This window comes from Achroia grisella, unplaced genomic scaffold, assembly GCF_030625045.1.
Source record: "Achroia grisella isolate CSIRO2021 unplaced genomic scaffold, CSIRO_AGI_Agris_v1 utg782, whole genome shotgun sequence".
NCBI classification, from domain to species: Eukaryota; Metazoa; Arthropoda; class Insecta; order Lepidoptera; family Pyralidae; genus Achroia; species Achroia grisella.
In genome coordinates, this window is record NW_026713022.1 from 3,591,791 (window position 1) to 3,604,957 (window position 13,167).

Below are 13,167 nucleotides of genomic sequence, written 5' to 3' on the forward strand. Positions count from 1 at the left end.
TTTAAAGACTATGCTATACCAACACATAACAAGATTACTTTTCGACTCGGTCCCTTTTAAGAATCTGAATAATCTGCCAACTACTTATGGCCACAAAAATAACACATTTGTGATTGGACGCATAAAAAAACATGGCTTTTTAAAAAAAATACACATTGATGTATTTAAATGTATTTATCAGAATTATCAAATTTACTGCGTTAGTTACGCAGAGCACATTTTCGTACCATTTTTTTCGTATTAGGTATTCTAAAACTGTTCATTGTTATACAAATCACATAATAATAATCTAGGACTATTCATATAGCGACATCTTGTCCCAAGCTCAACAGTTATTAAAATAACTCTAATCTCATTTAGTTAATGTTGTATTATTGGTACTAGGCGTTTGATGAATTTATTTTATGTGAATACGTACGAAGTATATATAGAAAACACTCAGACCGATACAAACAATGAATACAAATGTTTGTGCCAAGGAATCGAACCCGCGACCATCCAACAGCTAGACCACCGAGTCCATCATTATATGTAACAATATACAATGGGTACCTATATCAATGAAGTAAAAAGTTGATTTGGAATTAGTATCCATGATATCGTATAATTATCTTGCACTAGTATAGTAACTACCTGCTATGGTAGTTCACATAAGGTACCTATACAATATTGTGTGAACCATTTTCTATGTTCCCAGCAGTAATTGGCCATAAACTTCAATAGTCTATGCACGTAATTATTAATTTAAAACCTCATTATTTTGTCTCATCCCACGGGAATGCTTCCCAAGAAAGGCTTGCCACAATAGCTTTTAAGCTTCTTTAAAACAATGGCATGCCGCCGTCCTATTCCAACGTCTATACAAATATAGAGACCAAGCGATCCTACTTTCTCAACTATGCACTATTGTTCAGAAGATGCGCTTTTGCTCTGCAAACTGAATATAAAAATTTCACGGTCCAATCATCTTAATGTCGAACTATATCCGTCTTGCTTCCGCACGATACTCGGTTAGTGCTGTCTCGTTCTATTTGGAATACCAGACGCAGCGTTGATATCGACGCAGCCTTATCAGTGGTACGCATTCAAAGGAATGTTATTGCTTTTATTTTTGTGATACAGTTGGTTTTTGATTGCAGTCATCTCGCCTCAGAGGTTGTTCACATACCTGAATGGCCGTAGCTCGTAGTATTCGAGAATGGACCGCTCACATTCAAGCTAACAAAGTCAGTGTCGCATTTGAACTCGTCGACGTAAGTCGTGTTTTTGTCGAATTATTACACGAAACCGGCGTCCGCGTGTGTTTCGCTATCGAAAGTGATTACCGAATGATTCACATATTTTAATCTTACTAAGTGAAGTTTAAAAAACATGTGTGTTAATTAGGTGTATTGCCATAGTGGGTATTCGCTTTTGGATTTACCGAGGTATGTGAACTATTTTTTTTTAATAATAATTATTGAAGAACGGATACGGCCGATTTGCTTTCGGTATGCAAGTGGAACCTGTTTTTTGTCCGGTGAACCGTGGGAAGGTTTCTATTTGCAATGCGTCGATCACGTGCATTGTTTGCATTTTGTTTTTATATGCATTTTTTTTTTATGTATTCGAAATTCAAAATTAAATTAGTAGCCAGTTCTTTTTTAATTTGTAAGATCTATGGATTATGATTGCCTATTTTATTCATTTCTTTGCCAATTAATTTCTTATAAGTCATGTTCATCATTTATAGTACCCACAAAATAATGAAATAATACATATCACTTACATTGTTTATGATATACGAATATTACATACTTGTTAATAAACATGGTAATATTGTAAACTTTATTAAAAATAAATATATTCACGGCTGTAATCGCAGATAAGGTAGTTATGATTATATTTAGTAGATATTATGATAAAACTGTTTAATTTAGTATCTGGTGGGATATTTATCCTACCTACCTGTCTAGAAGCGATTTAATTAATAGGTGATACTTTTTTATAACTATCAAAGCCTGCACTCCGCCCTAGGCTACATATTTTAAACAATGATCTAAAGGTTGGAGGAGATAATTATTAATGAAGACTAATGATTTAATTGCTAGCAATGTATAATAGTATCAGGTTGACCTCCACGCGGTTCCACTTGGAAACTATCGTGATAAATTTGTCACGATGGGCTAACAGACCTGACCTCATATTCATTTTATCATTTTCCACTGGTGCCCCGCCAGCGTAAACCGTTAGTGCAGGCGAGTGCACTATTCCATAACCATTCATTAAAAAAAATATAATACTATATCAGTTCGTTTCTACGTGGAGACAATTTCTTGGTAAATTCACCACGATGGTCTAACTTATCTGACATCTTCCTCATTCCAATTCTGGTATAGCAGATCTAACCTGACGGGGCACTAGTCGAGTATGATGACAGCCGTTCAGATTAGCTTGATTTTCGATGTTTCTATCACCGGAGAGTTAGTCAGAAGTATTAGTTTTTTTTCATATCAGTCAGATTTGAAGTCATGATCTTTCGGATTGAAGTCTGCCATTAGGTTTCGACGCGCAACGTTGTTTTACATGTATTGTTTAAAAATAGACTATTTACAATGATTAAGCGTAAGTACTACTATGTATGTACAATTTTGTACGACGCAGTCTTGTCTATCAAGTAGGTGTAATATATTATCTGTGGTCTTTACCTCGAAGCTAATAAAGTAACACCATGACTCATGAAATTATGCGCCACAGTTGCAATATTATCCTTATTTTGTAAACCATTTGTTTTTTATGTTATTGGAATGGAAACAGGCTGATTGGCCACCTGATGGTAAGTGATAACCGTGGCTTATATAAATGAACAGCACCACGTATTGTTAGTGAGACGACTCATGCGTTGGTATTCCGAAGGTCTAAGATGTCATGCCTTGTATCCTGTAATTTCACAACCATTAAGAAACACAGCTTACAAAGGAAGTTGTTTGGTGGCTGAAATAGGTGAGACTGAGCTACCCACGCAGTATATAACTAACAGAACTAGTTATGTTTGTTATATTACTTACAGTTACCAGTATCTTTTTTATTTTTACCTTCTTATGTACGTCATAAGTGTTCTTATTATTGCAACTCGAAAACAGAAGTTCGTAAATTGTTCTGTGTCACAATTCGCATTGCTAACTTTATTAAATGTTATTGCAAATGTTGGATTGAATTTTCCCAATTTGCATAATTTTTTTTCTTTTCAATCGTTTAATGCAGAGGAGAGAGAATTCCCAAACTTTTTTTGTGTCTTTTTTTGTGTTTGATATACTTAACACTGACGATTTAATTAAACTAGTTATCTCCTAATGCTCTATATTCGACCATTATTAATTTAAATCAGAGATTACGAAACTTTTTTGTGTCATAGACCCCTTGCCATATTTTTCGGTTTTGGGTAGACTCCCCATTCTTACCTGGTATTGATTTTTTGTAAATTTCTAACTGTATTAAAGTTTAGTGTTAAAAAAATTAAGTTGTTGTTTTTAACAACAAGATGACCGCTCTCTTAGACCTCATGAAGTTTGTCATAGATCCCTGGGGTCGATATATACCACTTTGAGAATAGTTATTCTCAAAGTGGTTTAATGGTTTAATGCATTAGTGATGTTGTTAGATAGAAATTGTAGTTTACAGTGTTGGTGGTACAACAAGTATATTGAAAATTCAAAATATCTTTATTCATGTTGGTCTATTACAGAGTCATGATACGTCAAATCTACCGTCAATTAGGAATGATTTTGAGGTGAGGAGAACTGACAAGAAACTCATCTCGTATTCTTTTCAAATAAATGTTATATATGTTTATAATAATACAGATTCATTGGGAGAATAGGGTGACCACCAGCATATGCTATTGCAAAAGCAAATAGTCTAATCAGTGTTCGTAACTCGAACAGACCAGTCCCGCACACGTAGCATAAGCAGCACCCGTTCACGAGTATGATATACATGTACACTGTATCTATTATTAATAAAGTAATTTACATTGTTCATACTGTTTGTCGATGCAAACAAAATAGAAAAATTTAGTAGTTACTATTTAACTAATTGAATATGTTCCCAGTCATAATCTTAGTTGGTCATTGACCTGTCGTAGATATTTTTTTCAAGGTTCAGTTTTCAACGAATGATAGTTATCATTGATGATAATCTTTAGATTATTATAACGTTATAGATTAGCTAAGTAAAGTATGTTATTTTTTACAATGACAATTAAGTATGACATATATACATGACATAATACATGTAGGCATTACCATTTTATTTTCTTACATATTGGCTTACTTTTGTTGTAAATACTTTCTTTTCAAAGGTTGTCTAAAAGAGATTACATTAGCGATAAGACTCGTATTTAGTTTTATTTTTAACTATCTACCCGCCCTGGCTACACACGGGTATACATGTATTATACATATATATAAACTTCCTCTTGAAAGACTATCTATTGCAAAATCTGCTGAGTAGTTTAAAAGATCTAAGCGACCAGACAGCGGAAGCGACTTCATTTTATACTATGTAAAGATCTTTTAATTTTTTTAAATCCTTTCAATGTTGGTGTAATAAAATTATAAATAATATTTAGTATTAATAGGTACAAGTGGGCCAATAGGACTATTGGTGTCAAGTCAACATATGAAAACCATCGTGGTTGACTTAAAACAGACCTGACTTTATGCTACTTCTATCATACTAAACTGATGCCCTCCAACTCTACCATTCATCACCATACAAAAAAGTATTAAGTACTTTTGTATGATTCATTCATACAAAAAAATATTGGGTACTTTTTTACGACGATGATTCAAAAAATATATCATTGCAACCAAAAACGGAAATGTTTCTCCGAAAATAATTGACAAATTCATTTTCATTTATTTTATCGTTTAAAAAACATACATATTACTGGGGCATTGAATTTATATTCAATTGTAGGTCCATTATAAAGTTAAATGTCTGGTTGGTTACTTGTTTGCGATATCGACTCACTGAAGATAGGAACATTCAGATATCATTTGCACCTAATTTGTTCCAACCGAGCAAATATACGAGATAATAGTTCCTTCTTATCGCAGTTATCGCAACTGACATGGATTTTACGGTAGTCAGTTCTGTTAGGTCAGGTTATTGACTAACTTCATAAATGAAAAAGGTTTTAAGTTTTTTTTTTTTTTTTTCGGACTATTCTAATGCTGCTGGCCTTTACAGCTTCACGGGACGTTAGGGGCGACTGCAGATGATACACCAAACTCGCGGAAGGACTTATGGAGCGGCTGAAGGCCTACTCCTGCCTGATGGATACGACTTTAGTCTGAGGGCACCACTAGGGGTTCGAACCTCGGCTCGGGCCGTCGTAATATCGATCCTTGTTTGAATTGTACGGGGGATCGATCGGAGGGGCGGATTTAAGTTAACGTTCTTGAAAATGTATGTTTGTTGACAGCCTCGGTAGTATAGCGGTTTAGCACACCGCTTTACATCAGATGGTAGCGGGTTCAATTTCTCGCACGATGCAATCATGAGTATGATTGTTTGTATCGGTCCGAGTGTTTTCTATATATATATCTAAGTATCTATTAGTTAACTAGGATCCATAATACAAGCTCTGCTTAACGTGGGACTAGATGGCGCTGAGTTAATTGTCCAGGATTATTATTATTAATATTTATTTAGTTTTCACCAAAGTTTTGAAGCTGTGACCAAATAACATATCATAATGTTGTGAAATATGTATTAAAACATGATTCATTCGATACTTTGTACATACAATCAAAATAAAAATAGCAACAGGATGAAATATTTTGTGGTGAGAATATTTCCTTCATGTATTTTGGTCGTAAGAGACTGACTCCAGTTGTAAGAGAGGAAAAGTAAAAAACAAAAATATATTATTTCGTGTACCTATACATCGTACTTATTCTGAGCCGTTTATGTTTCGTTTTAGTAATTTTAATTGTAACAGTACAACTTTTATAAAAAGGAATAAAATAAATACTGCATATATTGAAAAATTGATTTGTATTTTGAGATGTATTGGAGGTTGTTTAATAATAATGGTATTTTTGAAAAGGACAGAACCAAACAGTTATATTTACATTATTACATATGTAACAAAGCTTATAGTTAATTACATTAATAATTAATTTTTAAACTATACTAGATTTTTTAAAACTTGTTGCGTGAACCGTTCATACATTTACAAATTAATGTAGTTTTAATTAAGACGGCCTCGGTGGTCTATTTATTTAGTACACCGCTTTACTTCCGATGGTCGCGGGTTCTATTCCTCACACGGTGCAAACATTTGTATTCATGAGTATGTTTTTTTGTATTGGTCTGGGTGTTTTTTATGTATATTATATATGTATATCAAAAATAAATAAAATATCTAATTATATACGAGTATATCAGTCGTCTACTATCCATAACACAAGCTCTGCTTACCGTGGGACTAGATGGCGCTGTGTTAATTGTCCAGGGTTATTTATTTATTTATTTATTCTATATACTTGGTAGTGTAATATCCACTTAATAGACAAATGATCTAGTGACCATGAACATAAATTGGCCTTCTTATACAATTGCTTCGACATATCACACACACAACGCACTTCTTACTGTCATTGGTCGCATGTTGTCACAGAGCAATCTTAGTATTTAAAATAATGATTTGCTGTACAATTGACTCATTATCATTCATTACTGGTAGAGACTACATATTCGTTTGCGTGGATATATCAATATCACAAAATGCTACATGGATACATTACATTATTATAATGTACCGGTTACACAAGTATACAGTCATTACTTTCTACTAGGTGGTCTGTGAGTTCACCACTCTAAATTAATAAAAAAATATTCAATAAATCTTATATACATGGTGGCCCAGAAGTCACTTTACATTTTGAAAATTAAATAACTTTTTTTCTATTAATATATTTCTTTTTCTCTTTTCAGAATTAAAAAATATAATCCCTGGAAATTTTTATCATGGATAAGTTTATAACAGAATCACGAGTGAAGATTTCAACAGCATTTGTTGAAAACGCTTCACTAAGTTCCTTATTGCAGGCCTACTAGGGGAATGTCGAACATTAAAATGGCGCATATACGATCTTTGCGTTGCAACAATTGACCATCCATTTTCAAAGTAAAATTCAATTATCTTCACTCATTGTTCTGTTGTAAACTTATCCATGATAAAAATTTCCATGCATTATATTTTTTAAAACTGAAAAGAGAAAAAGAAATATATTAATAGAAAAAAAGTTATTTAATTTTCAAAATGTAAAGTGACTTCTGGGCCACCCTGTATATATTATAATAGATTTATTGGACATTTTTTTATTGAATTTAAAATTATCTTATCTTAATATTTGTTACCATATACCTATGTTGTATTGATTTTTGTGAAATGTATATTCGATAGGGTTGAAATTCGGCTAGTTTTTCAAACCCCTACGTGATATGGGTTGGTCAGCCCTAACATTTATTTTTTAATTACTTGAACAATCTTTTTTGTTTTTTAGGATGTGGCATTAAATATTACATAATGCCTTAAATTTTCACCCTTCTACTATCAACCCCTATCTTTCAATAGCGATTTTAATTTGTATATTTATATATTTAATTTATTATTTTAGTATTTTGTAACACCGTTATATACAGATACTATATTTATATTTAATACATACTATAATAGATATAGTGCCGCTCTCAACAACAATATTTGCAGAGTAAGCTAGTTATCCTATAAAAATAACCTTCACTCGACATTCCGTCCACGTGGACTTGATTGAAAATTATCTTGCAGAAAATTGTCAATTTACTTGTAATTAATTCAGAATTGCTAATATTTATTAATCTATTTATACACTATTGTGAAGCAAGAAATTTCTTCCGCTTGCTGCATGACAGGGTAAAAACAAAATAACGTGTAAAGAATCCTTACCATCATCAAAATATTTCAAGAGGTGACAAATAGAATAAAACATAAATGTACACGTGTAGGAAAAATTTAAATAAAACTGTATACCAAGCCGTCTGGCCACTGTGGTAATAGGAAGTTAACTTCTTCTCTTTCATGGAGAGACTGTGAGTAGTATTGGGACCATATTGGGTTGTTGTTTATGACGTAACCAAATAGTCATATAATATCTTCTGACCTAACACATCTGATGTCAATAGGGAACAAAACTAAAGTACTACATCTTTAATATCTTTATTTTAGAAGTGAGTATGTTTTTTTTTAAAAGTTCTTTATTTTGATATTACTTATGACCATATATTCAATTTTATGTGGCATCACATTACCTATATATATATAACTAGCGGACGATCAATACAATTTCACGAATTATAATTCGACAAATGATGTGTCGAATAATAATTTGTAGTTTATAAGTAAATATGGAATAAATATATATATGTATACAATGTCAAAATCATAACACTACTTTTCACATCACCGTAGTCGGTTAAAAATCGAGTGCAAACAAATAAAATTGGGTTTAAGATCAACGCGTGAACTCAAGATCAAAACAACACCCCGAGTTTGTTCAACCATGATTCACCTACGCCATAAATAGCGAGCTATATTAGGGCTGCCACATGCGTGATACCACTGTATTTGGTATTTGTCAAGTCAATAATTTTGGCCGCCCTACTTTTAGTTGAATGGCGCCAAGAACCATTGCGCAATCGTCCACAATTTTCTATTAAAGTATTTATTTTGTACATAGACGGCAAGTGCTTGTTTGTAATAGGGTATTACTCTGTGTACACGAGCCATAGTTTAATTCACGTGTATCTATATGGACAAGCATAGAAACTATTCTATACTAGCAATGACTGCGATTTCGCTTTTAAAAATTAATTTATTTTAGTTAATATTCTTATTACAAGAACTGGCAAGAAAATCAACTCAAATTAATTCCGATATAGATGGTACGGATAGAGTCAAATTTTTTTTACATATATGTATATAAAAGTTAGTTTCATTATCATCAATATATGAACTGATAAATACATAGATTTATATTTTTTTTCCTAAATACATACATATTATACATACAAATCACCCAGACCGATACAAACAATCATACTCATGAATACAAATGTTTATGCCGTGCGAGGAATCGAACCCGCGACCATCGGATGAAAGGCGGTGTGCTAAACCGCTAAACCACAAATATATATATATATATATGTATCAGTTATCTAGTACCCATAACACAAGCTTTAGCTAGCTTGATTCTAGATGGTGCTGTGTGAATTATCCTGAGATTATTATTATCTTATATATAAAATTCTCGTGTCACAGTTTTCGTTCCCATACTCCTCCGAAACGGCTTGACCGATTCTCATGAAATTTTGTGAGCGTATTGAGTAGGTCTGAGAATCGGCCAACATCTATTTTTCATCCCCCTAAATGTTAGGGGTCGTCCACCCCTAAATTTTTTTAATTTTTATTTTAAGGCAACACAACGTTTGCCGGGACAGCTAGTTATTATATATAAATATATATATAGTACTAGTCGCTAGCGCAGGCGGGTCGTTCCATTATCATCTATTAAAAAATATGTATTCCAACGTGTCTGCTGTATTTCATGTATACAATATTAGCCCTAAAAATAATTTTAGACTCGACGAGAGAATAATTACTTCCCTACAAATACAGTGTTGTTGGATGTCCGTATTTATACTATAGCATCTGTTTGAATATTCTACAACGCAGATACGGCACAGATAAGGCGGAAGGAACTGTTCATATTTATATTAGACTCTGATAAATACGGAAATTATATAATGATTTACATACTTTTTGGCTATATCACGGGTCAAACCAGCTCGAAAAGTATTTCTATTATATTATTATAATGACATAATACAAATCGTTGTAGAAAACAAGTTATGAACTGTATTTTAAAAATATATAATAAAATGTGGAAATACATTATAATTTCGGTGATCTAGCGGTTTAGAGCACAATCAAAGGAATCGAATATGCCATTAACTAAGTTCCAAAAAGAAGTTATTTTGTTCTTAAGAAAAGTGAATACGTTTTTTCTTGTGGATGATAATGGAATGGTGCACCCGCCTGCGCTAACGGTTTACGTTGGTGGGGCACCAGTGGAGGATGATAAGATGAACATGAGGTCAGGTCAGTTAACTCATCGTGACAATTTCACCAGGAATTTATTACGATGGTTTCCAGGGGGAACCGCGTGGAGGTCAACCTGACTTACAATCCCCTTTCCCCCCAGGTGAATACGTTACAATGATCTAACTCTTCTGACCTCATGCTTATTATCTTGCAATAGTGCCCCACTACCGTATAGTAAACGAGGCGCAGGCAAAGATATCATATAAATATAGATACCATATCATTAAAATCCATTAAAAATATATGATATATATTTGACGACCTAGGTGGTCTAGCGGTTTAGCACACGCTTTACATCCGATGGTCGCGGATTCGATTCCTCGCACAGTGCAAGTGCAAGTTGTAATTATGAGTATGATTGTTTGTATCGGTCTGGGTGTTTTCTATGTATATTATATATTTACAAAAAAAAATAATGTAATGTAATGTATATCTATCAGTTGTCCACCCACAACACAAGCTCTGCTTAGCTTGGGACTAGATGACGCAGTGTGATTTATTCAGGGAAAACAATATCATAGAGTGAGGAAAGGTTGTACAAAAATACAGTACAAATATAGTAAAATGTACACCAGGGAATATCCTTACAAAACTGTAAAAACATTATAATATGTTTATATGTTTAAAACTATGGCGCAAGGGATTTTATAAGCATGGCTATGATCAGCCATGATTTTTATTAATTAATAATAATAATAATAATCTCAGGACAATTCACACAGCGCCATCTAGACCCAAGTTAAGCTAGCTAAAGCTTGTGTTATGGGTCCTAGACAACTGATACAAATACATAGATAATTTTTTTTCGTAAATACATACATATTATACATAGAAAATACCCAGACCAATACAAACAATCATACTCATGAATACAAATGTTTGTGCCGTGCGAGGAATCGAACCCGCGACCATCGGACGTAAAGCGGTGTGCGAGACCGCTAGACCACCGAGGTCGTCAAATAAAAATATAGGATTCCATAATACTCACAAAAGTAATTATAGTCCCTCTAAAAACCTCCCGTATCTTTTCCTAGTTTTCTTCCAACTATGCTGACCTATATTCAACAACAAATTCTGTAACAAATTTCATTGTAATTCTTTCAGCCATTTTTATATGTAACATTAAAATAGATAAACGGACAGTTTCGCCTCATTATAATATGTCGTAATGTATTATATCTATAGATAAAGGTCTGAAGATAAAGATTGTCTACGGGAATTTTATACACAACATTAGACTTACGGATGAACTCGAAACAATTGTCGCGAGCGACTCAACGCAAACATGCTTCATTAATTAAAACTCGTATATAGTTTGGAATACACTATTTTAAACCGAGATTTATACTTGTATACAGACAGAAAAATTACCAATTATCGCTTAACAATATTTTAACAACATTTACGACCTCGATGATTTAGCTGCCTTACTACCGATGGTCGCCGTTCGTTTCCTTGCACGGCACAAACATTAGTATTCATGAGTATGATTGTTTGTATCGGTCTGGATGAAAACACCCAGACGTATATGTATATTATGTATTGTATTTACGAAAAAAATCTATGTATTTGTATCAGTTATCTACTATACCCATAACACAAGCTTTAGCTAGCTTTATTTGGGCCTAGATAGCGCTGTGTGAATTGTCCTGAGATTGTTATTATATCCTGAGGTTATTATTATTATTTACTCAATAAAACAATGAACCTTAACACCATCCCAAAGAGACGAGGAAGACCCCTACTAACTAGTGAGTTCTTTCTCAATAACGACCTAAATAAAACTGAAACAAACGACTCGACAACCAGGACAGATGTGCCTGGCGAAGAAAGATTAGGAGAGCCGACTGCTAATGTAATGGGAAAAGGCTAGGCAGAGAGAGAGAGAGAGAGAGAGACCCAACACAACAATCTGCGAAAGTGTTTTTTTCCAATATGACTATTCCTAACTCTAGTTAACACTACCGTTGCTGCTATAAATTTATCGATTATTTAGATTTATCGTCGATATAAATCGGCATTATTGTTTCGGTGCATCCATATAATCGAAAACATACCTACACGAGTGCTTTCTATACAGACTAAAGCCGTGTGTTAATGGACGAGAAAGCCGTACACTTGATAAAGTGCAGTCGGTGTAGTGTCAGTGACAGCTTCGTTTACACCGCAATGTAACCATCGGAATAATTGTACGACGCTACGCTAATTATACTTCGCGTAATAATGATCATATTTAAACGGACAACGGACTAAATGTGAAGCTATTATTTATTTCTTTTTTATTGGGGGTTTGGGCTATTGTCAGGTGTCAGTTTCAGGTTCAGGTTTCTATTATCAGGTTGTCTTGGACCTGTAGCACTGCGGCCTACATAGATCTATTGTGAACGCCCTTTTTCAGAGTTCGCTGCCTAGACCTATCAGGGACAAGAATCGAAGGACATTCCTAGGAGCGATGGTTTTTATCTACTCCAGATAGAGTGTAATATTTATAAAAGAAATATTTATGCATGAGTGGGCTAGAGCCATATGATGTATAGTGGCGTTTCCTCTTCAGTACGGCAAAATCAAATTAATACGCTAATTGTACTACGCGTACAATCATATCTAAACGCACAATGGACTAAATGTGAGGATAAAAGATAATATCTTAGGACAATTCACACAGCGCCATCTAGTCCCAAGCTAAGCAGAGTTTATGTTATGGGCATTAGACAACTGATATAAATACATAGATACATTACGTAAATGTTTGTGTGTATGGATGGATGGAAGGTTGTTACTTATTCACGTAAAACGGATTGAGATGAAACTTTGAAGTAATATAGCTTATACATCAGAATATAATATAATCTAAAAATATATATTTATTATGTATTATAAATGTATAAATGTCAAGTAATGCAGTCAAAGTTGCGCCGGTAAGCTAGTATAATAATAATTAGAATGAAATGATTTAATTAGTATTATTATTTATT

At 33.4% G+C, this 13,167-nt stretch overlaps 1 protein-coding gene across 2 annotated transcripts in view; it reads left to right on the top strand.

Moving 5' to 3' along the window:
* Positions 1–1,204: 1,204 nt before the first annotated feature.
* Positions 1,205–13,167, top strand: part of LOC131851412 (uncharacterized) — a 169,057-nt gene continuing 157,094 nt past the window's right edge. Inside the window, exon 1 of one of the 2 annotated variants that reach the window (XM_059201917.1) lies at positions 1,205–1,427. The gene's annotated coding sequence lies outside the window, so the exon portion shown is untranslated. The remainder of the gene's footprint in view (positions 1,428–13,167) is intronic. The other variant, XM_059201916.1, reaches the window with a different exon arrangement.